At 42.0% G+C, this 27,868-nt stretch overlaps 1 pseudogene across 1 annotated transcript; it reads left to right on the top strand.

Annotated features, from left to right (window-relative positions):
• Positions 1–7,476: 7,476 nt before the first annotated feature.
• LOC308629177 (high mobility group protein B3-like) lies at positions 7,477–8,152 on the top strand (annotated as a pseudogene). The gene has a single exon. The product of its transcript is annotated as a high mobility group protein B3-like (transcript).
• The last annotated feature ends 19,716 nt before the right edge of the window (positions 8,153–27,868 follow it).

The raw sequence follows: 27,868 nt of genomic DNA on the forward strand, positions 1-27,868 counted from the left end.
TTTTACTTTCATATACCCAGAAGACCCATTAAACTGTTTTTCAAAAGAGCAGTCTTCCCCTAGAGATGAATTTTACAGTCATCCCTAGAGTAGTTCTCTTGGTTAAAGCCTCTTGGCTTGAAAGTAACAGAAACTTTCTCAAGCTAGTTTAAGCAAAAAAGGAGAATTTGTTCTAAGGATACAGGATATCTTAAAGCACCGGAAAATAATTTTTCACTGGCCAAATTTGAGTCAGGCGCCCTCCTCTAACCCAATCTTGAGAGGTGAGGTCATACTGTACCTTTGCTGTAGATGAAAATGTCACTATTAATGCTCCAGAAATGTTTTTCAAATCACTATATGGCAGGGATTATTCGAATGAACAATTTCTAAATAGCAAAGCCAATAATAGATATCCCATTTGTCCCTTTTCCCTTTCCAAAACCAGTCAACAATTATTTTGTATGTCACTTATCTTTACAAAAACGCCATTCCTTAATGCAAGATCTCAACTATATGTCTTTATTATTTATTTATTTATTTTATTTATTTTGGCCGCGTCAGGTCTTAGTTGCAGCACGCAGGATCTTCGTTGAGGCATGAGAGATCTTTTGATGCAGCGTGTGGGCTTCTCTCTAGTTGTGGCATGTGGGGTTTCTCTTCTCTAGTTGTGGTGCGGGCTCCAGGGCACATGGGCTCTGTAGTTTGCAGCAAGCGGGCTCTCTAGTTAAGGCACGTGAGCTCAGTAGTTGTGGCGCATGGGCTTAGTTGCCCTGCAGCATGTGGGATCTTAGTTCCCTGATCAGGGATCAAACCCGTGTCCCTTGCATTGTAAGGCAGATTCTTTGCCACTGGACCACCAGGGAAGTCCCTGTGTATCTTTAATACATATAGTTAATGTATATTAATTAATAATGTATATATGTTTACTAATTAAAGTATCATATTTACACACAGTATATGTAATTATATATAATAAAAATACATATAAATTGTATTGCTATCTAATTATAATAGATAATTATATACAATATAATGTATTTAATACATTATTAAATAATAGTATAAATATATCCCAAGACCATTAATTTAGACCCTTCCTTTTCCCAGAGAAGTATAAAGCAGAGTTTCTCAACCTTGGCACTATTGATATTTTGGTCCAGATAATGCTTTATGAGGGGAGGAGACTGTCCTGCGCATTGTAGGATGTTTAGCAGTATGTCTGGTCTCCACCCACTAAGTGATAGTAGCATTCCCCTCCTCCCCATTATGAAAAGCAAAAGTCTCCAGACATGTCAAATGCCCCTGGGAGACAATATCGCCAAAATTAAGAACCACTGGTATAAAGCAGGGCCTTAGTGAACTTTTAGTCCAGTTGAAGACACAAAATATATAAGAAACAACTAGAGAAAAAAAGGTAAAACAGTATACAAAATTATATCGTAAACAGTCATAAAATTTTCATTTTTGCCTTTAATATTCTTGAAGGATATTAAAAAATATTACCATTTTATTCTGTTGGGAAATGGTGGAAATGCACAAGAGCCTCGTGCTATTTAACACCTAGTTGGAATGTTTTTCAGATTTTTACCAGAAGGATGCTACAGAGAAATGTACCTTAATTTCTTCCCTAAATTCCTTAGAAGGCAACTGCATCTGACTTAAGTTATGAATCAATAACATATTTTCTATTGTTTTATTGGCATAATTTCAGAACTTTGTTTTATCTGTCTTTCCAATTGATCTTTGGTTGGAAGGAACTACCAAACCTCAACTCTATCTTTGCCTTCAGACTTTCAGTCTAATAGTAGTTAATATCTATATTCATCTATTCAACAAATATTTATTGAACACCTAGGTACCAGGCCCTGTGCTAGGCACTGGAAGTATGTGGTCAGCTAACAACAACAACAACAGCAGTAATGGTCCTTGCCTCATGGAGTTTGCCATCTAGTGAGAGAAACAGACATTGATCAAATGTATCATTGATCACACTTACAAATCTATTAATTCCTTTACAGGAGAATACATAGTGCTGTGGGGTTCTATAATGTGCATAATTTATATCTTTAGGGAGTTCTGGGAAGTTTCCTTGAGAAAGTGATTATTGAGTTGAAATTTAAAAAGCACTAAGGGGGTCTTCCCTGATGGTCCAGTGGTTAAGACTTCATGCTTCCACTGCAGGGGGCATGGGTTCAGTCCCCCATTGGGGAACTAAGATCCCGCATGTGGCACGGCCAAAAAAAAAAAATCACTAAGGGTGAAGAGGTCAGGAGACTGTGAGGGAACAGTGCTTTGAAGGCAGGAAGAAAAGTGTGTGCAAGGCCCCATGGCAAGAGTAGAAAATGGGATATCATTTAGGATTTTAGTCAGTCCAGGGTTGAGGTAACAGTCATTTGGAGGAGGGTGGTGGTGGGTAAGAAGAAGAGAATCCACTGAGAAAACAGCGAAAATTGGAATCCTGAAATAAATGAATAATTGTCCAGGGATCCTTTTGTAATGCAAATACTCATTCCTTTTCCTTCTTTATATTCAAATTATATTAGACTTTTGCAAAGCAAGACACAAAGTACAGAAATCTAAGCTAAGTGGATGTTAAATTTCAGAAGAAGTAATATATTATTTAAGAGCAATTCACCATGATATAATCTGATAATGGTACTGGAAATTTTTCTCCATACTAATGTTACTGAACTCAGGTTCACCTGATTGTCGCTCAGGAATCCAATACCGAGAGGCAAGTGTTGGGTGAAAAGGAAAGATGGCTTTATTGAAGAAGCCAGCAATCCTGGGGAGAAGGTGGAGTCATGTCCCAAAGAACCAAATCCCTACTTCCCAGGTTTTGCTTGGCGACTACACAGGGAAAAGAGGAAAGGGCTACATTCTGGGGAGGGGCAATCTTCTATTTTCAGAGATGATTGTCCTGATCACACAAAAGTAGCCATCATGTCTCACTTGTGGTTGGAACATTGTCTGAGCCATAAATCTTTGGTCAGCTAGGCCTTCTGGTTCCAACTGGCAGGCAGCATAGAGTTAACTTCTTCTACCTTGTGGGGGTTCCAGTATATGCAAAACAGCTCAAAGGATATGGCTCAGGATATTATCTATAGTCCTTGAGGAGGTACTAAATATCCTTGACTTTGTTTAATAGCAAAACTATTATTTTGTCTTGCTTGCCTATTTTCCTCTGCATTTTCTCATTTCTCTGATTAAATTTATTCTTTGGAACTGGGGGAAGGCCTAGGAGGCTAAAATTTTTCTACAAACAAGAGGCAGGTGGAGGATGGGAGTTGGTGGGGGGGCGGGTCATCTGTCCCGGGAAGGTTCCACAGGGTCCTGCTCAGTTACACTAAATCATTTAACTAAACATTTCCTTATATAACAGAGGATAAAGAAAGCCTTAGAACTATATTTTGCTGTATGATCCACTCCCTGTTTATCAAAATAGTGTGGTAAATACATACTGTGTGATATGAAAGCACGTTGAGGAGAAAGAGTGGCACCGCAGAAAGAGCATCAGGCTCCAGAGCTGTACACATTGACCTAGCTCACAGGGTTAAACTTTCAGCTCACTCCTTTCAGAAACAAGAACTAGAAAAGTACCCTTTCTCAGGCTGATCAAACCAGACTACTGCAGAAATAATGAGTTAATTAATCTCCTAATTACAGCCACTTTCGACTTTTCCAAAAGTTCTGCATCACTTTGTTAATCATAAGTAATGACCCTTGTGCCATTTTGTCTAGCAAGAGCCAAACTATGAGCGATCTTAACATGGTGGGGAATTCACATTAGTTTTTCAGACTGTAATATTGGAAGCCTTATACTACATACAGTCTAAAATTATACTCTGATATAATTTATGATATTTGGCACCTGTCAAAATGCAATTTTCTTTCCTTATTTTTGTGCAGGTGACTAAAAGGCATATAGTCTTCCATGCTTATTTAATTTAATGAAGTATATTAACTCATAGAACATGGGGGCTGGGTAAATAATCACATTAACAATATTAATTTTAAAATTTAAAAAAATGTTTCATGAATTTTACTGATGGAGTTTCACCCTTTAGAGCTGAATCACAAAGAATAGGAATCAAACCCCAGATTTGTCGTTTACTCTGTTACTTTGGGCAACTGCCTAAATGTTCTCAGAACTTCAGTTACCTTATCTATAAATGGGGATAGCAATTTTTTGAGCTATTTTAGGGCTATTGTAAGGATTAGATTAGAGTGCGTAATGCACAAACCACAGAGTATGGCACAGTGAGCACTACAGAGTGGGTTTTAATTAAATGACAGTAGTATTTGCCCATTTATTTTCGTGTAAACGTGAGAAATGTAGTTGCAGTCAGGCGAAAACTGACCTGTGAGATAGAGAGATGGATTTATTGTAGAAAAGAAGAAAATAATTCATAAATTGCCCAGCAGTAACACCTTGAATATTTTGCATCTTATTACTTATAGTTTGTTTCTTATGGCTTTTTAAACTTATTTAAAAAACTGCAGCCAATGCCTGGTTATTTTGGGCTTGATTATCTAGTTATGGACTACTCAGCCCTTAATTTCTTGCTGTACAACATTGAAAACAGAGAGAAAGGAAATGACTTCTGCAGAGACTGAATCATCCTTGTGCCTCGTATAGTATCTGGCACTTAGTATGTACTAAATAAAAAATAAATCAATTTAATCACTTTTTAGTAACTCCAGTTTTAGAAGTCTTGGGTAAGACCAAAGGTAAAACTAAGACTCTTTGAACAATGCTATTTTGTTTTTCACTGTCACTATCTCTAGCCTTCTCACAACTGAGTTTTGACTATGCCAGAGACATTAAATGAAATGCTTAGAATGGTGTTGAATAGAACACACACTGATTCTTTTTCAGGATGATGTCAAGTATGAACTTAATTATTAGAAGAATAAAACTAAGTCCAAAATACTTCAGTGTATATCATATGGCCTGTGGGAGAAACAAAAGAGAGAGAGGATTTTAACCATCAAGGAGTTTACAAACCTATAAAGTCAGATTTAACTTGCATATTAACAACTTAAGAGAAACTTTAAAAGGGGGAGGGGGACAAATGACAATGAAAACACGACGACCCAAAACCAGTGGGATGCAGCAAAAGCAGTTCTAAGAGGGAAGTTTATAGCAACACAATCCTACCTCAAGAAACAAGAAACATCTCAAATAAACAACATAACCTTACACCTAAAGCGATTAGAGGAAGAAGAACAAAAAAACCCCAAAGTTAGCAGAAGGAAAGAAATCATAAATATCAGATAAGAAATAAATGAAAAATAAATGAAGGAAACAGTAGCAAAGATCAATAAAACTAAAAGCCGGTTCTTTGAGAAGATAAACAAGATTGATAAACTATTAGCCAGACTCATCCAGAAAAAAAGGGAGAAGACTCAAATCAACAGAATTAGAAATGAAAAAGAAGTAACAACTGGGCTTCCCTGGTGGCGCAGTGGTTGAGAGTCCGCCTGCCGATGCAGGGGTCACGGATTCATGCCCCGGTCCAGGAAGATCCCACATGCCGCGGAGCGGCTGGGCCCGTGAGCCATGGCCACTGAGCCTGTGCGTCCGGAGCCTGTGCTCCGCAAGGGGAGAGGCCACAACAGTGAGAGGCCCACGTACCACAAAAAAAAAAAAAAAAGAAGTAACAACTGACACTGCAGAAATACAAAGAATCATGAGCAATTACTACAAGCAACTATATGCCAAAAAAATGGACAACCTGGAAGAAATGGATGCATTCTTAGAAAAGCACAACCTTCCGAGAATGAACCAGGAAGAAATAGAAAATATAAACAGACCAATCACAAGCAATGAAATTGAGACTGTGATTAAAAATCTTCCAACAAGCAAAAGCCCAGGACCAGATGACTTCACAGGTGAATTCTATCAAACATTTAGAGAAGAGCTAACACCTATCCTTCTCAAACTCTTCCAAAATATAGCAGAGGGAGGAACACTCCCAAACTCATTCTATGAGGCCACAATCAACCTGATACCAAAACCAGACACAGATGTCACAAAGAAAGAAAACTACAGACCAATATCACTGATGAACATAGATGCAAAAATCCTCAGGGCTTCCCTGGTGGCGCAGTGGTTGAGAGTCTGCCTGCCGATGCAGGGGACATGGGTTTGTGCCCCAGTCTGGGAAGATCCCACATGCCGCAGAGCAGCTGGGTCCGTGAGCCATGGCCTGTGTATCTGGAGCCTGTACTCGTAACGGGAAAGGCCACAACAGTGAGAGGCCCGTGTACCGCAAAAAAAAAAAAAAAAAAAAAAGATTAAAATGTTCTGGGGGTGAGGGGAAAGTAAAATGCTACATTATCCTTTCTCAGCTCAAATTCAAATCTCTAAGATGATATATTTTTTAAGGAAACTATTTACAATGCAATGAAATGATAATTATACTGATTTGCTGAAAAGAGGACTCATACTCAGGGCTATCAGATTTTAGTCTAGCCTCTGCCACTAACTAGCTATAAGATCTTAGGCAAGGCACTTATGATTTTTATTTGTTTGGGGTGGGGGAACTAGACTAGATGGGCTTTGGGATTCTTAAAGTCAGTGGTCAATCATTAGCAGCCGATTGGTCCGTATCTATTTATTAGGTCCAAATTTACTATTGCTTAAAAACATTTATTATAATAGAAACAACCAAAATGTCCATCAATAGGAAACAAGTCAGGGCTTCCCTGGTGGTCCAGTGGTTAAGAATCCACCTTCCAATGCAGGGGACATGGGTTCAATCCCTGGTCAGGGAACTAAGATCCCACATGTTGCGGGGCAACTAAGCCTGCACACCTCAACTACTAAGCCCACGCACCACAACTAACGAGCCTGAGAGCCACAAGTAGAGAGAAGCCAGTGCACTGCAACTAAGACCCAATGCAGCCAAAAACAAATAAATATTTATCCCCCCACACACAAAAAAAGTAAAAGTAAAAAAAAAAAAAAAAGATTGCTCCTCCAATGCAGGGGGCACGAGTTCAGTCCCTGGTTGGGGAAGTTCCTCATGCCCTGGGGTGTGGCCATAAATAGATAAATAAGAGAAAACACTGAATTAAAAAAAAAAAGAAACAAGTTAAATTGATTATGATAGGGACTTCCCTGGCAGTCCAGTGGTTAGGACTCGGTGCTTTCACTGCCATGGGCCTTGGCTCGATCCCTGGTCGGCGAACTGAGAGCCCATGAGCCGTGCGGCACCGAAAAAAAAAATTGATTATGATACATCCACTCAATGGAGTATTCTGTGTTCAAAAAAAGAATTTGAAAGCTCTTTAACGCCCAAAATGGAAAGCTCTCCCAAATATATATTGAGTGAAAAAAGCAAGGTATTGAACAGTATAAGAAGAAAAACTAGAGGAACTTCCCTGACCATCCAGTGCTTAAGACTCTGTGCTTCGAGGCGGCTCTCGTGGAGGCAGCTAGCGCGAGGCTGTGGAGCGCTGAGCCGCGCGTCCTGCCCTGCAGCTGCCCAGGCTAGCGAACAATACAGTCAAGATGGCTAAAGGTGATCCCAAGAAACCAAAGGGCAAGATGTCTGCTTATGCCTTCTTTGTGCAGACGTGCAGAGAGGACCATAAGAAGAAAAACCCCGAGGTCCCTGTCAATTTTGCAGAATTTTCCAAGAAGTACTCTGAGAGGTGGAAGACAATGTCTGGGAAAGAGAAGTCTAAATTTGATGAAATGGCAAAGGCAGATAAAGTGCGCTATGATCAGGAAATGAAGGATTACGGACCAGCTAAGGGAGGCAAGAAGAAGGACCCGAATGCCCCAAGAGGCCACTGTCTGGATTTTTCCTGTTCTGTTCCGAATTCCGCCCCAAGATCAAATCTACAAACCCTGGCATCTCTATTGGAGATGTGGCAAAGAAGCTGGGCGAGATGTGGAATAACTTAAGTGACAGCGAGAAGCAGCCATACATCAACAAGGCAGCGAAGCTGAAGGAGAAATACGAGAAGGATGTCGCAGACTATAAGTCTAAAGGGAAGTTTGATGGCGCCAAGGGTCCTTCTAAAGTTGTCCGGAAAAAGGTGGAAGAGGAAGATGAAGAAGATGAGGATGAAGAAGAGGAGGAGGAGGAAGAGGAGGATGAATAAAAAAAACTGTTGATCTGTCTCCCTGTGAATACCTTAGAGTAGGGAGCGCCGTGATTGACACACCTCTCGCCCAAGACGTATCTGTTGCCCTCATTACGTTGAATTACCCAGTTGGATCATGATCATATCGTAGTCTCTCAGAGTGCTCTAGCAATTGTCAGTGGTTTACATGAAGTGGCCATGGGTGTCTGGAGCACCCGGAAACTGTATCAAAGTTGTACATGTTTCCAAACATTTTAAAAAATGAAAAGGCTCTCCTGTTCTCCTCACTCTGTGCACTTTGCTGTTGGTGTGACAAGGCATTTAAAGATGTTTCTGGCATTTTCTTTTTTTTTTTTTTAATTTGTGAGGTGGTGTGTTAACTCTATGGTTATTGGCTAGGAATCCCGAGTTCTCAACTGTACATATCTATAGTTTGTAAAAAGAACAAAGCAACCGAGACACACTCTTGATGCTCCTTGCTTGGCATGGCGGCTGTAGGGGTGATGCCTTCCGGAGGGGCCATAGCTCAGGGCATGCACTGTGGGGCTGGACCTCTGGACACTGCAGTGGGCATGCATTTAGCTTCAGATTGTCTTGTTTCTGTATATAGAGACATAGCATCCCGCTGCCATTCTTAGCTGTGGAAAGGGTGGGTGAGTCAGGTGGCATGAGAAGTGTTTTGGATCATTTTTAGTTGAAGTGCAGTAGTTTTAAACTGTTTGTTTTTTAAACAAACCATAGAACTCTTCATTGTCAGCAAAGCCAGGAGCCACTGCATTGATGAAAGTTCAAGAACCTTCTATGCTAAACACAATCTGCAATGTTCTGTTATTTTTATTTTTGTATGTTTAGAATGCTGAAATGTTTTTGAAGTTAAATAAACAGTATTACATTAAAAAAAAAAAAGACTCTGCTTCCACTGCAGGGGAAGCGGGTTTGATCCCTGGTTCGGGAACTAAAATCCCACATGCCTCATGGCCTAGCCAAAAGGAAGGTAGGAAGGAAGGAAGGAAGCAAGGAGGGAAGGAAGGAAGGAAAGAGAGAAAGAAAGAAAGAAAGAAAGAAAGAAAGAAAGAAAGAAAGAAAGAAAGAAAGAAAAGAAACTGCTCTCAGAAAAAAAAAAAAAGGACAGATTTAAGGGAACCAAGCTTGAGATTAAAAAATTTGAAAAAAAACACTAGAATGTACAGAATAAGCATGTTATATATATAAATGAATGTTATATAATGAATGTATTATATATATGTATTTGAATGAAAGGATTTACAAGAAACTAATAACATTTTTAAAAAAATATAAATTTATTTATTTATTACTTTTTGGCTGTGTTGGGTCTTCATTGCTGCACGTGGGCTTTCTCTAATTGCGGCTAGTGGGGGCTACTCTTTGTTGCAGTGAGCGGACTTCTCACTGCAGTGGCTTCTCATTGCGGAGCACGGGCTCTAGGCACATGGGCTTCAGTAGTTGTGGCACATGGGCTCAGTAGTTGTGGTTCATGGGCTCTAGAGCGCAGGCTCAGTAGTTGTGGCACACGGGCTTCGTTGCTCCGTGGCATGTGGGATCTTCCCAGACCAGGGCTCGACCTATGTCCCCTGCATTCACAGGTGGATTCTTAACCACTGCACCATCAGGGAAGTCCTAATAACATTTTTAATGTCTATCAGTAGCACTGTGCTGAGGATTATAGAGAGAGTTTACTATGTGCTATTTTATCCTTTTTGGATTTTGTAATATGGAAATATATTACCCAAAGATTTAAACTTTAAAAATCTGCTCATCCTATATATATATATATATATATATATATATTTTTTTTTTTTTTGCGGTATGCGGGCCTCTCACTGTTGTGGCCTCTCCCGCTGCGGAGCACAGGCTCCGGACGCGCAGGCCCAGCGGCCATGGCCCACGGGCCCAGCCGCTCCGCGGCATATGGGATCCTCCCGGACCGGGGCACGAACCCGTATCCCCTGCATCGGCAGGCGGACTCTCAACCACTGCGCCACCAGGGAGGCCCATCCTATATATTTTTTATATCACATTTTTAATTGAAGTATAGTTGATGTACAATACTATATAAGTTACAGGTGTACAATATAGTGATTCACAATTTTTAAAGGTTGTAATTCATTTAAAGTTGTTATAAAATATTGGCTATATTCCCTGTGTTGTGTAATATTTCCTTGTAGCTTATTTATTTTATTAAACATTTATTTATTTATCTGGTTGCACCAGGTCTTAGTTGCAGCAGGCAGGCTCCTTAGTTGCGGCTCCAGGGCTCCTTAGTTGTGGCATGCGAACTCTTAGTTGCGCTATGCATGTGGGATCTAGTTCCCTGACCAGGGATCAAACCCAGACCCCCTGCACTGGGAGCGTGGAGTCCCATCTGCTGTGCCACCAGGAAAGTCCCCTGTAGCTTATTTTATACATAATAGTTTGTACCTCTTAATCCCCTACTCCCATCTTGCTCCTCCCCCCTTCCTTCTCCCCTCTGGTAACCACTAATATGTTTTCTGTATCTGTGGGTCTGTTTCTTTTTTGTTATATTCACTAGTTTGTTACATGTTTTAGATTCCACATATAAGGGATATCATACAGTATTTGTCTTTGTCTGACTTATTTCACTTAGCACAATACCCTCCAAGTCCATCCATGTTGTTGCAAAATTTCATTCTTTTTTATGGTTGGGTAGTATAGAAACATTTCTTTTGAAATGGGTGAAAAATAAACCAGACAGTGTTTTTATTTTATATTGATTTATTGATTTATGTATTTATTTTTTAAGAATAATGAGATTTATTTTTCCTTCACGTCGAGGCCTGTGTGGAGTCCAGGCTAGTGGGCAGCTCTGCTGTAGGCAGCCGGTCATTTGGGGACCTTGTTTTTAAAATACATAAACATCTATATTTACTAAGATGATTATAGTTGTTTCTATCTTTCTTTCAAGGTGACTATCTGCTTCCTGGCATTGTGGTAGCACCTGAGGTTCACTAATCACAGTTCTTGAGAACCACCTCTATTTATCCAAGATAAAATCCAACCATACGAATATTGGTTAGCCACTGCAAGATAAAAGGCTCTTCTGTAGGTTCCTGAAACGTGCGTGTGGGCACACCCCCCAACAATGTCCTTTGCACTTACCTGGTCGCTTGTTCTGTACTACTTTAAAGTTGATTTTTCTCTGAGTTCCTAACTATAGTTCTTGTGTTATTAAAACAACTGTGCTTACCTGGTTCATTTTATATACAGGAGCTCAGCTGTTGCATATATTATTACTTAAAAATAAATTGATAAATGTCATATGGTTTATAAATTGCTGGTTTAATCCAATTATTCTTTTTAAAAAATTGTGGTAAACTACACATAAAATTTACCACCTTAACCATTTTTAATTGTACAGTTCAGTAGTGTTAAGTACATTGACATTGTTGTACAGCCAACCTCCAGAACTCTTTTCATCTGAAACTCTGTACCCATTAAACAACTCCAGGTTCCCCACTCTCCCCAGCTTCTGGCAACCACCATTCTACTTTCTGTCTCTTCGAATTTGGTTCTCTGATATGAGAAGTCTCATATAGGTGGACTCATACAGTATATATCTTGGTGAAACTGGCTTATTTTACTTAGCATAATGTCCTTCCCTTATTCTTTTTTCCGAGTATCTGCAATGCATAAAGTCTACCAACTTGAGTTAATTTTTAAAAATTATAAACATAGAAATACTGAAGCATAGGGCAGAAAAGGGGAAGAAATATAAAAGCAACTAAATTTTTGGAAGTTTTGATCCAAAGTACCGTACCACCTAAAAATGTACTTTTGCCTATAATTGGAAATTTTAAAAGCAAACTATCCCTATATTAGACCATTCTTGCATAAAAAATTCACTGATACAAAGAAAGAACATAAGAGGAGAGCAGTCCCAAATGAATTTTATTTGATTACCATTAAAATATGCAATCAAATCAGCAGGTTTTAAATCCTTGGGAAAAAGGGGAACTCATATTGCTTAAATCAAATGAACATATAAATAAACTGTAACATGTTATAATACCCTGATTGTATTAACCTTTCTGATAGCTTAACGAGGTCATAAAGCATCCTTAAATACAAGGAGCTGCAATTTTCAATGTCCATTTCTGTGGGATTTGTACTGACACATTCACCCAGAGTATGTGAGACATGATTTTCCGCTTAGAATGCTGGAATACTTTCACAAGAGAAGTCTATTTTAAAAACCAACTTCTTTTAAAATGAAGTTCATTTGGAACAGCATAGTTTATTATGGCTTCAAATTCTGGCAATAAACATCTTTACTGTCTGGGGCTGGAAAATTCTCCCCACTCTGCAGCACAGACTTGGTGGAGGCAGCTGGTCAAGTCTGCAGTGCTGAGACAGGCCAGGGCTCCAGATGGAGGTTTCCAAATCGAGATTAAGGTAAGTATTTGTGCTTTTATAAACTTGGCACTTAAATCTGTAGGAACACTGGTGAGTTCTGGAAAGAAAAAAGCAATTTTATTTGAGATGAGACTTATAAACATAGAGAGGAAACAAAAAATGAAAGAGTTGTTGATTTGCATTCTCTCTCTGGAAATAAAGCTTTCAATAGAGAAATAACCCTAGATTGATCTGGGGTATTACAGCCCAAGTTATGACTAATAGGCTTAAGAAAAAGGCTCTTTAATAACTATTGCTTGGAAGGAAAGCTTGTAATATACACCTTATAACAAATTATACATCAATTACACATCAATTCCAGCTCCTCCATTTATGTGACATTGAAAAGAATTACATAACCTTCCAATATCAAATCTCCCTTCCTTGAAGTGGAGATAATAATGGTGCCTTATCTCTGATGGTTGTGACGAATGAGATAAAGCCTGTAAGTTACTTAGCACGGTGGGTAGTGTACTATGAACACCCAAGAAATGTTAACTATTATTATTAATAAATGCCCCATATGTGTGTGTTGATTCAGAATTATACAAAATGGGAACACAAAGATGAACAAAACAAAGGTGAATGAGATCCTCATGGTCTAGTGGAGAAGATACCATTTCTATTTAAGAGGTAATGCGTCATCTGAGGATCAAAATAAGGTGTTTTTTTTTTAAGTGCCTAATGAACTATAGCGCAAATTTTTATTATTCTAGATCAGGGTTTCTCAACCTCACACTGACGATGTTTGGGGCGGGATAATTCTGTGCTGTGAGGGGCTGGCCTGAGCACTATAGGGTGTTTGGCAGCCCCTCTGGCCTCCACCCACTAGATGCCAGCAGCACCTCTCCCCACTCTGCGCTTTTACATTGCTGTGGTCTGCAGCTGGGAGCCTCCAAGACCAAACCCTGGGGATCGGTTTCTGCTCCTGCTCTCCCCAGGGCTCCCTGTGCCTGCTTGTCTCCTCAGGGCCTGAACATTACGGCAGATGGCAGGCATCCAACGGTGGAATCTCAACCTGGGAGTCGGGGACTGGGCAAATCAGCTCTCCTCAGGCCAGCAGACAAAGATGAGACGGCCAGGTTCTCTGAGAGGAGAGAATGACGGCCTCGGGCCTGGATGTCACTGGGGCAGAGTGAAATACACTGTGTTGGCTGCAAACCTGGCCAGCCAGGCTGGTCTCCCTCTGCCTCGGGCCAGTTGCTCTTGGTCAGGTGGATGACTCCAGCAGTGCAACTGGGGTCACAGCCGCTATACAGCCCACCCCCCCAGCAAAAGGGGGTGGGGTGGGGCGGGAGTAGTTACTCTTTTGTTATATAAGCAGCCATGTAATAGTCTGGATTTTGCCTTTTGGCCCACAGAGCCTAAAATATTTACCATCTGGGCCATTATAGAAAAAAATTTGTCAACCTCCATTTTAGATAGGTACTTATCCTACCATCAGTACAGAGAAATGCATCAAAATGGTGTCATTCTACCTGACAGTCATCTTGAGACAGGAAGACAAGAGCACAGCCATTTCGGAAAAGGACCAGGGTAACGGCCTTGGGCAAAACAGGCCTTGCAAGCTAAAGAACAAAGGCCCCAGGGGTCTGAGTCCCAGAGGCTAACCTTATCTGTTCCTGTGCATTTTTGCAGAAAATTCTCATGCATTTCTTCCCTCTCACAGAAACAACTCCCTATTCCTTATAGCCATCATGGAGCCACCTGCTGATGATCAAAGAAGTTTGACGATTTCTGGAAATTATCAGTGATCCATGAGACAAACCCTCCCTTTTGTTATAAAAGCAACTCGCCCCTTCTACTCTGGGAGCTGGAAGTTTTGTTTTGCTTTGTTTTCTTGTTGTTGTTGTAGTTTTCCACCCTCTCCCTTGTGCACACGCTACCTCTTTGAATAAAAACCTCTGCTTGCCTAAGGGTCTTGTGGAAACTATCATTTCTATGGTAGTGCCATCCAAGAATCGGGAAAGGGGCTGGCAACAATCTTTGTAGCAAAAAAAATTTTATGTACAAGTAAATAAACACCTGACGGTGTTTTCCAGGATGAATACCCATGGAGCCTACACTTTATTTTTTAATTAATTTATTTATTTATTTATTTATGGCTGTGCTGGGTCTTTGTTGCTTCAGGCGGGCTTTCTCTACTTGCGGTGAGCAGGGGCTACTCTTTGTTGTGGTGTGCAGGCTTCTCATTGTGGTGGCTTCTCTTGTGGAGCACAGGCTCTAGGCGTGTGGGCTTCAGTAGTTGTGGCATGCAGGCTTCAGTAGTTGTGGCATGCGGGCTCAGTAGTTGTGGCTCACGGGCTCTAGAGCACAGGCTCAGTAGTTGTGGCTCATGGGCTTAGTTGCTCTGCGGCATGTGGGATCTTCCCAGACCAGGGCTCGAACCCGTGTCCCCTGCATTGGCAGGCAGATTCTCAACCACTGCGCCACCAGGGAAGCCCCCCAAGCACTCTTGACTCCAGCATTGGATTATCCTTTCCCAAATGTGTTGCCAGCAAGCCATGGACTGACTGTTAAACCTCTGAGTCTTTCTGTTGATGATTTTCCCCCATGCATGGAATGTTCTTCTCATCTTCCTCAACCAATAGACACCTACTTTAGGATCCAATTCAAAAATTCCTCACCCTGTATTCTGGAAGACTGTGAGTAGACTCGTGTTACAGCTCACTGTGTTAGTGATTCCTAGATCTGTCTGCCTTGATCAACAGTGAGCACTTGGAGAGCAGGGGCACCTTCTCTCTGAATCCGCAATGCCTAATGGAATGCCTGGCACTTGCTAGAAATTCAGTAAATGCCGGGTCAGTGAATTAATTATTTGAAAGGCATCGCATGGCTCTTCCTGTCAAAAATAATTATTCCACTAAAAATTAGCAGGTAGACACCAGCCTATCCCTTCTCCTTCCTTGTCTAAAAGTTTCTCCTCTTTAGAGAACAGGGTCTCTAAGCTTTCTGATGGCAAGGTCTGCATCCTTTCATGTTTATATGCATTTACCATTATTCCTCGCACTTAGTAAGTGCTCCTTCAAGAATTACATGGAGAATTATTTCGATCATATGAATTACTTGAAAGAATTAATGGGAAAAATGATCTTTTTCAATAATACTAAATCCTTAATTTCTGGAATTATGGTTTGTCAGTGTTTTGCTCTTAAAAAAATTTTTAAAGAGATAAACATAAATCACTGAATGTACTTCATTTTAGAATCCACGTGTCCAAATTGTACAAAATCAAAAGAGCTAAAATGCTTTGCCCTTATGATTATCTATAGAATATATATGTGTTTATATACCTAGAGAGTGTTACACATTCTCTTAAATGAGAATTGGAGAAAATCATAAGGAAATTAAGAGTTTGACTTCCACCTAATATTCAGTTATATCTCACGCTGGAAATGAAACCAACCGATATGAAATAAGGATGAACACCTTCTTGAATATGTTGGTAGCATTTAAACAAGGAGCATTAACATAATTTCAAAGTATTGCTCTAGCCCCCATACTCTTCCTCCCTGCCCCCAAGTAACTTATCAACAGGATTAGAGAGGAAGACCAGGATTGACACTCAGCACTTAACCCCCTGAGAAGCAGGGTCACCAATTTTGACCTTCACATGATCTTTTCTACCATTCCAATTGACAAGGGTTTGGGAGTTAAGTGAACTTCCTCCGCAATAACCTTAACCACAAAATTCATCCAATAGGTCAGAATAAAGGGTTTTGGGAGTTAATAGAAAGCGCATACGATTTAGAACAAATAACCAAATGTTTTCCAAATCTCAGAATCTTTCCAAGTTTCACTCTACAATTAATTTTTACCTTTACGTTGACTCATGTAAAGTATTTTTTACTTAAATAAGTGGATTTCAAAAAGGAACCATCACTATTGTATCAATAAATAGAGAAACCAGTATTACTGGGCATGAATAGAAGTTATCCACTGAAATAACTTTGTTAACACAAATGGTATTAAATCCTAGCTGGGTTGCCTACCAAAGCGTTACAGAGGTGTTAGAGATCACTAACCCCAAACTAAGGGCATTCTCCTTGATATAATCAGAAAGATTGAAAAAAGAATTGAAAAGGGAATAACTTTCTCACTGGAAGGCTCACTGCTATTTGTGCTGTGTCCCTGGACCACCTAAAATCATCTTGTTTCAGAAACACTGCAGAGTCCCCCCACCTTAGAGGCCCTGAAGGAAGGTAATTAACACCCTCCCCCCACCAAGTCGAAATAAAGTATCAGGCTGGGAGAGCCACAAAACCTTAACAGCAACTCATCCACTCAGAGCACTAGGTTCAAAAATCTATCAAAGTTCAAATGATCTAATCCCTGAAGGAAGAGGCCACTTCACCTCCAGTAACTTAATGTTTTTTAAGAGCGGGGGTTGAGGAAACCACCAGAACATGGACCCAGCAACAGTTAAGGAATACTGCAGGTATTCCTCCAAAGTCACTTACTTGGTGAAGGCCTTAGGGCCACTCGGAGGGCTGGGGTCTGGTTCTGTGCTAGAGAGAGCGACTCCTCCTCTCCGGGACCGGGACCGGGGTGGGTGCCCTGCAGGGGGGCACTGACTGCTGGGCTTGAGCAGCTGGAGCTGGGGACTCAGGGAGCAGGGATGCAGTGTCAGGGGGGTTCTGACTTAGCTCCTGGCCTGCTGGTGGCGGGGTCTCGAAAGCAACTGGCTCTCTGTAAAACTCCTGGGCAGATGGAGACTGGCTTGGTCCAATCCTCTGGACTAAAGAGCTGCTCTGGGAGGTCTGTTGGGTGTGATACATGGCCTGAAAGTCCTGGACAGCCTGGGCCACCTGAGGGTCCACAGGTTGGGTCTGAAAAGACTGGGTGGGCAGAAGCTGGAGCAGAGAGACCTGGGTGGCCAGACCCTGGGATTGGGAAGCCTGAGGAGGTGGTGGCTGGGTTTGACAGGCCTGAGCAAGATTCTGGAACTGGCTCTGTGAAGCCACAGGCACCAGGAGGTGGCTCTGAGAGGTAAGGATGGTCAGAGGCTGACTTGTAGAGGACAAAGGGACAGGAGGCAGGCTCTTAGAGGCAAAGAGGACCGGAAGCTGAGTAGTAGAAGCCAAGGAAGCTACAGGCTGGCTGTTAGAAGTCAGAATAGGCAGGGGCTGGCTAGTAGAGGCCAAGGGGGCAGCAGGCTGGCTCAGAGAGGCAAGAGTGACTGCAGGGGGCTGGCTCGTAGAGGCCAAGGAAACTACAGGCTGGCTCTTAGAGTTCAGAATAGGCAGAGGCTGGCTAGCAGAGGCCACGGGGACTATGGGCAGGCTCTTAAAAGCCAGGATGGCTGGAGTGAGAGGCTGGTCCAGAGGAGATGGAGTGACTGGTTGCACCAGATGGGTCCATGGTCCTTTAACAAACGTTGGGAGACTAGCCTCGGTGCCTAGGGGACCCGCATTGGGGCCCAAGGAGCAAACTCCCTTTAAACTTTTGACAGCTTCAGGTTTGGGGAGATCCTCGCTGCCAAAGTCCTGAGCGTCGCCGCTCTCCTTGGCACCTTCCATCCCGTCTTTGTCCTCGTCTAGCTGGTTTTCGACCTGGCCCGTGACGGTCATATCCAGAGCACTCCCTTGCAGCAACCTCTTGCGGTGCCGCCGCCCCAGCCGCATCCGCATAAAGGTTTTGGAAACGCTGCCCATGTTGAAAGAGAAACGGTTGCTGATGGTCTGGCTCAGGACTTCCAGCGTGGTGGCGGAAGGCAGGTGGGAGGGCCTGCTCAAGGGCTCTTCAGAAGACAGTTCGATGTTACCGCTGTACCAGAAAACCCACCAGAGGAGGCTGAGGAAGATGATGATGGAACCCAGGTAAAGCAACAGGTCGTAGAAGAGCAGATCGGCGAAGACCCCGGTGAACATCACGGTCGCGCCCACCGTGTCGAAGGCGACGCCCAACCAAAAGAAATGCTTGCAACGGCCCAGACCCGACCGCTTCTTGGTCCTGTCGACGTCGTTAATCGAAAGCTCCATGAGCTCCCACTGTCGCCGCCACCAGGTCCGCAAAAGCGACCAGGCAGGCGGCACCGCCACAGGCCAGCTGTGGCCGCTGTGTCCCCATGGCAACGCCTTGGGGGCGAGCCAAGTAGGAGGCGGGGCGAGAGGGCGGGAAAGAGAGGCCGCCGCTCACCTGTCCGGAGGAAAAAAAAAAAAGGGGGCGCGTCCCCAGATCCTGGCGCATGCGCGGTACGCCCCGTCGCCCGCGACGCCGCCTTCTCCGCATGCGCAGTGCTCCCTCCCTGTGCGACACGCGTAGAGTTTACCTCTCCTGACCGTCGTCTGTTGTCCCCGCCGTGGGGGGGGGGGGGAACTTATCTACATTCCTTTCCCCTCGCCCCCGCCTTCCAGAACGAGGGCGACATCCTGAAGGAGAGCAAAAGGCAAGGACCCTCTTCTAGGAATTTCCCCTTCTCAGCTAGGAGTACAGCTTGGTCTCAGGTATTGCCACCTTCAGAGTTAAAGGCTTTCCTTTGTTTTGGTGAAGAATTGGCTAGATTAGGGCCTGTTGATAGATATCTTAATTCTGATCTTATCTGTTTGCCTCCTAGTGACTGAACTATTACATACTTCTACTAGTTAATAGCTGGCCTAGAGGTGAATTCCCCTCCCCCTCCCCATGTCTTCAGTTTCTTCCATTTTAGTTTTCCTTACAAAGTTTTTTTGATGCTCCCTGTGGCATGCGGGATCGAATCCGTGCCCCCTGCAGTGGAAGCACGGAATCGTAACCACTGGACCAACAGGGAATTCTATTTTCCTTACAGTGTTAAAGTAGTTGAAAAAATTTTGAAAAATTGGTGTATTAAAACTCATAACATTGGGGGACTTCCCTGGTGACGCAGTGGTTAGGAATCTGCCTTCCAATGCAGGGGACACGGGTTCAAGCCCTGGGCCAGGAAGATCTCACATGCTGCGAAGCAACTAAACCCCTGCGCCACAGCTACTGAGCCTGCGCTCTGGAGCCTGTGAGCCACAACTACTGAAGCCCTGGCGCCTAGAGCCTGTGCTCTGCAGCAAGAGACGCCACCCCAATGAGAAGCCTGCGCACCGCAAGGAAGAGTAGTCCCTGCTCGCTGCAACTAGAGAGAAAGCCTGCAGGCAACAAGGAAGACCCAACACAGACATAAATAAATAAAAAAACAAAATAAAAATTACTTTAAAACCCCCCACAAAACTCACAACATTGGGACTTCTCTGGTGGTGCGGTGGTTAAGACTCCGGGCTCCCAGTGCAAGGGGCATAGGTTCACTCCCTGGTCAGGGAACTAGATCCCACGTGCATGCCGCAACTAAGGGTCTGCATGCCACAATTGAGGAGACTGCATACTGCAGCTAAGACCCAATGCAACCAAATAAATATTATTATTAAAAAGTCATGTTCAGTTATTACCATTCTATTTAAAAAGAAAACAACTTCACAACAGTATTTTTTAAGTATTTATACCAAAACCAGAATTTATTACAATTTTACATTCCTGGTCTTAATGGAAGCAAACATCAATAATACTATTAAAATATACTTCTTAGTATATCTCATTTTCAGTGGAGATTGTCTTTTTTTACAATCTTTCATGAGCCAGTAATTGTCTTTAACCTTTTTTTTTTTTTTTTTGGCTGCACCTCAGGGCTTGTGGGACCTTAGTTCCCCCACAGGTATCAAACCGGCCCCAACAGTGAAAGCGCCAAGTCCTAACCACTGGACCACCAGGGAATTCCCAAACCACAGGATATTTCTGAGTAAATAATTTTTAAAAAGTTACTCTTTTTATGAAAGAAATGTTTGCTTTACTTACCTGATAGTAAAAAGTAGTTCTTATACAGGAACACAGATCAAAGGCTTTCAGCACAACCAGCAAGTGTGGCTGCTCTTTGATACGAGGTAGGGTCTTGATTGGGTCATTATAAGAATATAGTTTCTCAGAGGAAGATGTTTTCACACCTCAGATTAGTATTTTTTCTTAAGTCAATAACTTAATGAACTTAATTATTCATTTATTGGCTAAGAAGGAATTCATTAACCAGAGGAAACATGAGCAATTACTTGTTAACTGTCCAGTAGCCAACATGATACTAACTGGGTTTAAATTTCAGAAATAATAGATTTCTTTTACACTGATAACGCCTTTTAGCTGGGAGCTGTTGGTCTGTCTTTGGTTTTACATACAGTTAATATACCGTGGCAAATGATGTGACATACTTTAAGCTGCAATTTTTTTATTGCAGTATAGCTGATTTACAATGTTATGTTAATTTCTGCTGTACAGCAAAGTGATTCAGATATATATATATAGGGTTGGCCAAAAAGTTCGTTCAGGTTTTTCCATAAGAATATATATATTCTTTTTTACATTCTTTTCCATTATGGTTTATCACAGGATATTGGATATAGTTCCCTGTGCTATACAGTAGGGTCTTCTTGTTTATCCATTCTATATATTAGTTTGCATCTGCTAATCCCAACTCCCAATCCATCCTTCCTCCACTCCCCCCTCCCTTGACAACCACAATTGTTCTCTATGTCTGTGAGACTGTTTCTGTTTCATAGATAAGTTCATTTGTGTCATATTTTAGATTCCATGTGTAAGTGATATATGGTATTTGTCTTTCTCTTTCTGACCTACTTCATTTAGTACGATAATCTCTTGGTCCATCCATGTTGCTGCAAATGTAAGCTGGATGTCTTAACTCTGCCTACACATTAGAATCACTTGGAGAATTTTTAACAAATGCTTATGCCTGGGCCCCAGCCCCAGAGATTCTATTTAATTGCTCTCGGGTAGGGCCCTGGCATCAGCATATTTTTAAAAAATCTTCCTAGGTGAATCTAATGTGCAACCAAAATTGAAAACTCTTGCTTTAAACATTCCTCAGAGGTCAACTGATAGTTTAGAAGAGTGCAATGAACGACCATCGAGATTTAAAAGTTGAATCTATTTTACTTATTTGATTACTTGTCTTTCCCTGCATTCCAAGCTACATGCTTCATGAGGGCAGGAACTAAGTCTTATTCATCTTGGTATCCCCACAGCCTAGCATAGAACTTGGCATATAATCCCTTAATGAAGTACTTTTGAATGAAGGAAGAAATAATAGGACTTGGTAGTTGATTGGACATGGGATGATGCAGATAGTGGAGTCAAATACGTATTTATTATTTTACTTGTTTATTGGGCATATAGAACCCTGGAGAGCACTTGGGAAGAAGGAGTGTGTCTTGTGGGCTAACAACCAGGCCTCTGAAAGCATTATCAAGGCCTTGGTGGCTTTCAGATTTGAGGTCCCTCACTCCTGAGTTCATCCTATCAAGTCCTCAAATCTGTAGCTAGTACCAGAGGCTGGGTGCATTTCCATTAGGATTAGAAGTTGGACTTTGGGGTAAAGTATTAAGTGATTAATCAGGAAACTTTTACATTATGAGTAAAAAGAAATCTTGTGAATAAAAAAAAATCTTAAAGAATGTGCAAATGGTTGTTAGAGGTATCCACTACGGGAAATGGGATTGTTAGGGAGGAATTTAACTTTTTACTCTTATGTACCCATTTATCATTATATAGTGAACTTCTTTGTCTCTTGTTACTATTTTTGGCTTAAAGTCTATTTTGTCTGATTTAAGTGTAGCTATCCCTACTTTCTTTTAGTTTCCACTTGCATGGAGTGTCTTTTTCCATCCCTTCAGTTTGATCCTTTGTGTGTCCTCAAAGCTGAAGTGAACCTCTTGTAGGCAGCATGTAGTTGTGCTGTTTTTCAATCCATTCATCCACTCTGTGTCTTGTGATTGGAGAATTTAGTCCATTTATATTTAACATAATTAATGATAGCTCTGGATTTACTATTGCCATTTTGTTAATTGTTTTCTGGACATTTGGTAGTTCCCTTTTTCCTTTCTCCCTTTCTTGCTGCATTCCTTTTTGAATTGATTATTTTCTATAGTGGTATGCTTTGATTCCCTTCTCTTTATCTTTTGTGAATCTACTGTAGGTTTTTGCTTTGTGTTTACCATGAGGCTTACATATAACATCCTATAGGTATAACCATCTCTTTTACACTGATAACAATTTAACTTCAATCACAGACAAAAACTCTCTCTACTTTCCCCTTTTATCTTTTTGATGTCACAATTTTCGTCTTTTTATTTTGTGTATTCATTAACAAATTATTGTAGTTCTCAGACATTATTTCTTCAAATAAGCTTTCTGCCTCCTTCTCCCTCACTTTTCCTTCTGGAACTCCAATAATTTGAAAAATGTTTCTCTCTCTCTTTTTTTGTTGTAGCCCATAGACCACGTAGGCTTTCTTCATTCTTTTCTCTTTGATCTCCTCGAACTGGATAATCTCTAAACTCATCTCTTCTATCTCACAGATCCTTCTGTGTGATCCATCTGCTGTTGCTCTCTATTGCATTTTTCGAATGAATTTATTTATTTATTTTTTATGTTTGGCTGTGTTTATCTTTGTTGCTGCGCACGGGCTTTCTCTAGTTGTGGTGAACGGGAGCTACTCTTTGATGTGATGGTCAGGCTTCTCACTGCAGTAGCTTCTCTTGTTGTGGAGCATGGGCTCTAGGTGTGCAGACTTCAGTAGTTGTGGCACATGGGCTCAGTAGTTGTGGCTCGTGGGCTCTAGAGCACAGGCTCAGTAGTTGTGGCGCATGGGCTTAGTTGCTCCAAGGCATGTGGGATCTTCCTGGACCAGGGATCGAACCCGTGTCCCCTGCATTGGCAGGTGGATTCTCTTTTTTTTTTAAAATTGGGGTATAGTTGTTTCACAATGTTGTGTTAGTTTCTATTGTACAGCGAAGTGGAGTTCCCTGTGCTTTACAGCAGTTCTTATTAGTTACCTATTTTATACATGTTAGTGTATATATGTCAAGCCCAATCTCCCAATTCATTCCCCCCTGCCCCCCCGCAGGCAGATTCTTAGCAACTGCACCACCAAGGAAGTCCCTTTATTGCATTTTTCATTTCATTCATTGTGTGCTTCAGCTCCAGAGCTTCTGTTTGGTTCTTTTTTGTGATTTCTATCTCTTTGTTAAACCTCTCATTTTATTTGTATATTGTTTTCCAGATTTCATTGAATTGTCCTTCTGTGTTTCCTTGAAGCTCATTGAGTTTCCTTAAAACAGCTATGTGAATTCTTTATTGGGTGAATTGAAGATCTCTATGTCTTTGGGTCTTGATACTGGAAGATTATTTTGATCCTCTGGTGGTGTGATGTTACCTTGATCTTTATGTTCCTTGGAGTTTTGCTTTGCTATCTTCACATTTGAAGTAGCAGTCATCTTCTCCAGTCTTTACTAACTGCCTTCTGAAGAGAGATACCTTCTGTTGGCCAGGCTAGAGATTCTGAGGCTTTCTCAGACCTTATATGAGTACACATGCTCCATGCTTCTTGCTCCCTCTTGTGGCAGAATTCTTAAGCTTCTGTGCCTTCTCTGGATGCTGCAAAGTTCTGACCGCTTCTCTTTCGTTTTCGCAAAGGTGGTGCTAAAGCTTTAGCACCACCAAGCTTGTGGTCTGTCCCCAGCCCACAGATTCAAGCTGGCTTTCTGTGTGTGTACACTAGCTATGCATCAAAATTTGTTCTCGCTGCTGCTGTCAGGAGCACACACAGGGACCTGGCCCCAGAGGGGTGGTGTGGTGTGGGTGAGGCACCTGGGACACTGAGGGTGATAGTGGGCCACTTCGCAAGTAAGACATTCCCAGCGACGTATGGGCGGGCTTCCCGATGGAGTCCCGTTGCAGCTAGTAGGATTTGCATCCCTTTAAAGCCCTCAGAATCCTGTCTCCACTCTCCCGGCCTCTTCCCGCCCTCCAGTCTTGTAGTTCAGGATTCAGTACTGTGGATAGGGCAAGAGGGTGAGCCCCTTGGGCTGCATCCTGCACAACTGGGAAGGCTGGGCACTCACTCATATGCTCTCCCTTTCCCCTGCAGGAGATTAATCGTGGGCCGAGGGGATCTCTCTTGGCACCAAGTTGGGCTGCTTTGGGGGAGGAATGATGTGGGTAAAGTCAAGCGGTTCCTCTTACCCTCTCCATTGGTCCAGACTTGTATTTGTTTGCTCCTTTCATGTCCTAGAACTTTTCCTCTGGAAAGCTGGACTTCAACAAAGGCTCTCTCACCCATGGTTGATTCTAGGGACTCCCAGACCACAGCAGAGAGAATCTGGAGCCAGTTCATGGGCCACTGCAGGGTCTATAGCTGGGATCAAGGTCTGTCTGCCTATTACTTGAGCACAGGTTGGCAAGACGACTCCTGCATCCCTTGGCCTATGGTGCTGGATCCCACAGCTCCCTCAATGGCACCTTTGTCCATGGATGGATGCCAAATTTTTGTTGTTGGTTAGGGTAAGGGACAAAAATGAGGAATGTCTATGCCACTCTGATGCCAACATCACCTTCCCCATTTTAACTACCTTTAAGTCTACAATTCAGTGGCATTAAGTATGTTCACACTGCTGTGCAACCATCACCATTATCCATCTCCAGAACTTTATCTTCCCAAACTGAAAGTCTATACCTATTCAATGGTAACTCTTCATCATCCCCTCCCCATCAGCACCTGGTAATCACTATTCTACTTTCTGTCTCTATGACTTTGGCTATTCTAGGTACCTTTCATTAAAGAGGAATCATACAATATTTGTCCTTTTGTGTCTGTTTTTTTTTTTTCAGTTAGCATCCATGTTGTTCAGGGTCCATTGATTTTCTAGCATGTGTCAGAATTTCTTTCTTTTTTAAAAGTTTATTTTTATCTTATTTATTTATTTTAAAACATTTTTTGGCTGTGTTGGGTCTTCGTTGCTGCACGCGGGCTTTCTCTAGTTGTGGCGAGCAGGGGCTACTCTTCATTGAGGTGTGCGGGCTTCACATTGCAGTTGGTGGCTTCTCTTGTTGCGGAGTACGGGCTCTGGGTGCGCAAGCTTCAGTAGTTGCAGCGTGAGGGCCCTAGAGCACGTGGGCTTCAGTAGTTGCAGTGCATGGGCTCAGTAGTTGTGGCAGGTGGGCTCTAGGGTGTGTGGGCTTCAGTAGTTGTGGTGCACGGGCTTAGTTGCTCTGCAGCATGTGGGATCTTCCTGGACCAGGGCTCAAACCTGTGTCCCCTGCACTGGCAGGAGGACTCTTAACCACTGCACCACCAGGGAAGTCCCTCCATTCCTTTTTAAGGCTACAAATATTCCATTGTATAGATATACATTTTGTTTATTCATTCGTCCACTGATGAATATTTGGGCTGTTTCTCCCTTTTGGCTATCCTAGCTTTCTTCTTGGCACTGTTGACATTTGCTCCTTGTTATGGACTGAATTATGTCCTGCCAACATTCATATGTTCAAGCCCTAGTGTGACTTTCTTTGGGGAGAAGGCCCATAAGGATGTAATAAAGATTAAGTAAGGTAATAAGGGTGAAGCCTTAAACCAATAGGGCTGATGTCCTTATAAGAAGGGGAAGGGACACCAAAGATTTCTCCCTCCACATGCACAGAGAGGAGTCCGTTTGAGGACACAACCAGAAGGTGGCCACCTACAAGCCAGGAAGAGAATCCTCACCAGAAACCAAGTCTGCCAGCATCTCAGTATGAGATTTCTAGCCTCCAAAACTGCAAAAGTTTCTGTTGTTTAAGCCACTCAGTCTATGGTGTTTTGTTATGGCAGTCCAAGCAGACTAATACAGACTATCCTGGGTAATTCTTTGTTATGGGAGGGCTGTCTTTTATACAGTAGGACATTTTGCAAGCACCTCTGTGCTCTACTTGTGGGTGGATGCCAGTAGGACCTTCCTCTCCACCCCCAGGTTGTGACAACCAAAAATGACTCTAGACATAGCCAAGTATTTCCTAGGAAGCAAAACTGTCCCAGTGGATTACCACTGATGTAGAGGAATCGAAACATGTCTATCCGGCCCTGAAAGTCCTGGCTCGGTTGCTTTCCTTTTCATAGTGGGTGGCTGTGAGAGAAGGAAAAATATCCTGTGGGAGAAAGAGGCAAAGAGCTTAGGCTTCAGCCCACATTTCTGTTATCAGGCAATATCAGAAGCCTGAGAATGGACAAAAGACATATTCATCCTACCCACGTCGTTTCTGTTTAACGAACAGGGATTATGGTACTGATTTTGTTGATGTTTTCTTGGTCCCACCTAATATGTGCTCTGTAAGTAGCAGAAGCTATTAAAACTGGGTCATCTTTAACTTTTAGCTGATCACTTGGTTGATGTTAAATGGAATAGGAATTTTGCCCTGTTTATTCTAGAGAACACTGATTGTTGGACTTAGGAAAGGGTTAGTAAACTGGCTCTGAAGAATTTCTCCCTAAACCCACCTCTTCTGTTGGTTATTTATTGTATCATTAACATGTGGAGAGAACTTGGAATTATTAAGAAGAATTTTTCCCTCTGCCCCAAACACAATCTAAGAAAAGCTTTTCTGAAAATGGAAATGAACTGAATAGAAGCAAGGTCTTTGTTGCTATAGCTTAAAAACTAAATTTTTTTTCAGGTTTAAGACGAATAAATAAAATGGATATATATATATATATATATATATATATATATATATATATATTTTTTTTTTTTTTTTTTTTGCAGTATGCGGGCCTCTCACTGCTGTGGCCTCTCCCGTTGTGGGGCACAGGCTCTGGATGCGCAGGCTCAGCGGCCATGGCTCACGGGCCCAGCCACTCCGCGGCATGTGGGATCTTCCAGGACCAGGGCACGAACCTGTGTCCCCTGCATCGGCAGGCAGACTCTCAACAACTGCGCCACCAGGGAAGCCCAATTTCTACTTTTTAAAGTATTTTAAAATGACCATTAAATATTCTTCAAAAACACTCTATGTTAGAATGAATGCATATTCTACCATATGAAAATCTCATAATTTAACTACCTTTTAATTGTTGTATATTTAGGTTGTTTCTAGGTTTTTGCTCTTTGTTAAGGATCAACTTTGTGTATAAATCTTGTTTGGGGAGTTTATTTTCTTAGAGCTATTTCTAGAAATGGGTTGCTGGGTTAAAGGGTGTGCTGGTCTGTATCAGGATTCACTGCTCTATTACTTGTGGTGTCAAAAGCTGGAGCATGTGCATAGATTCACATGCTCCACTGTATGTATCGAGTTATTTTATCTTCTAATCATAGAAGAGCACCCACTTCAGTCAACTAGAAGAAATCATTTTACTCACCAAACATTGTAGCAGCCTTTTGTCACAGACCAACTGAAGGATGAAAACTGAAGATGTAGTTAGACTGAGACCAACAGTAGGACACAGTTAACTGATATGCTTAACTCACCGTTAGCAAGTGAGATGATTTGGCTTCATTCACATTGTGTCATTTCCCCTGATCTCTCAGCACATTCAATG

The sequence above is a fragment of the Mesoplodon bidens genome (genome assembly GCF_964165515.1).
Source record: "Mesoplodon bidens genome assembly, chromosome: 15".
Taxonomy (NCBI): domain Eukaryota; kingdom Metazoa; phylum Chordata; class Mammalia; order Artiodactyla; family Ziphiidae; genus Mesoplodon; species Mesoplodon bidens.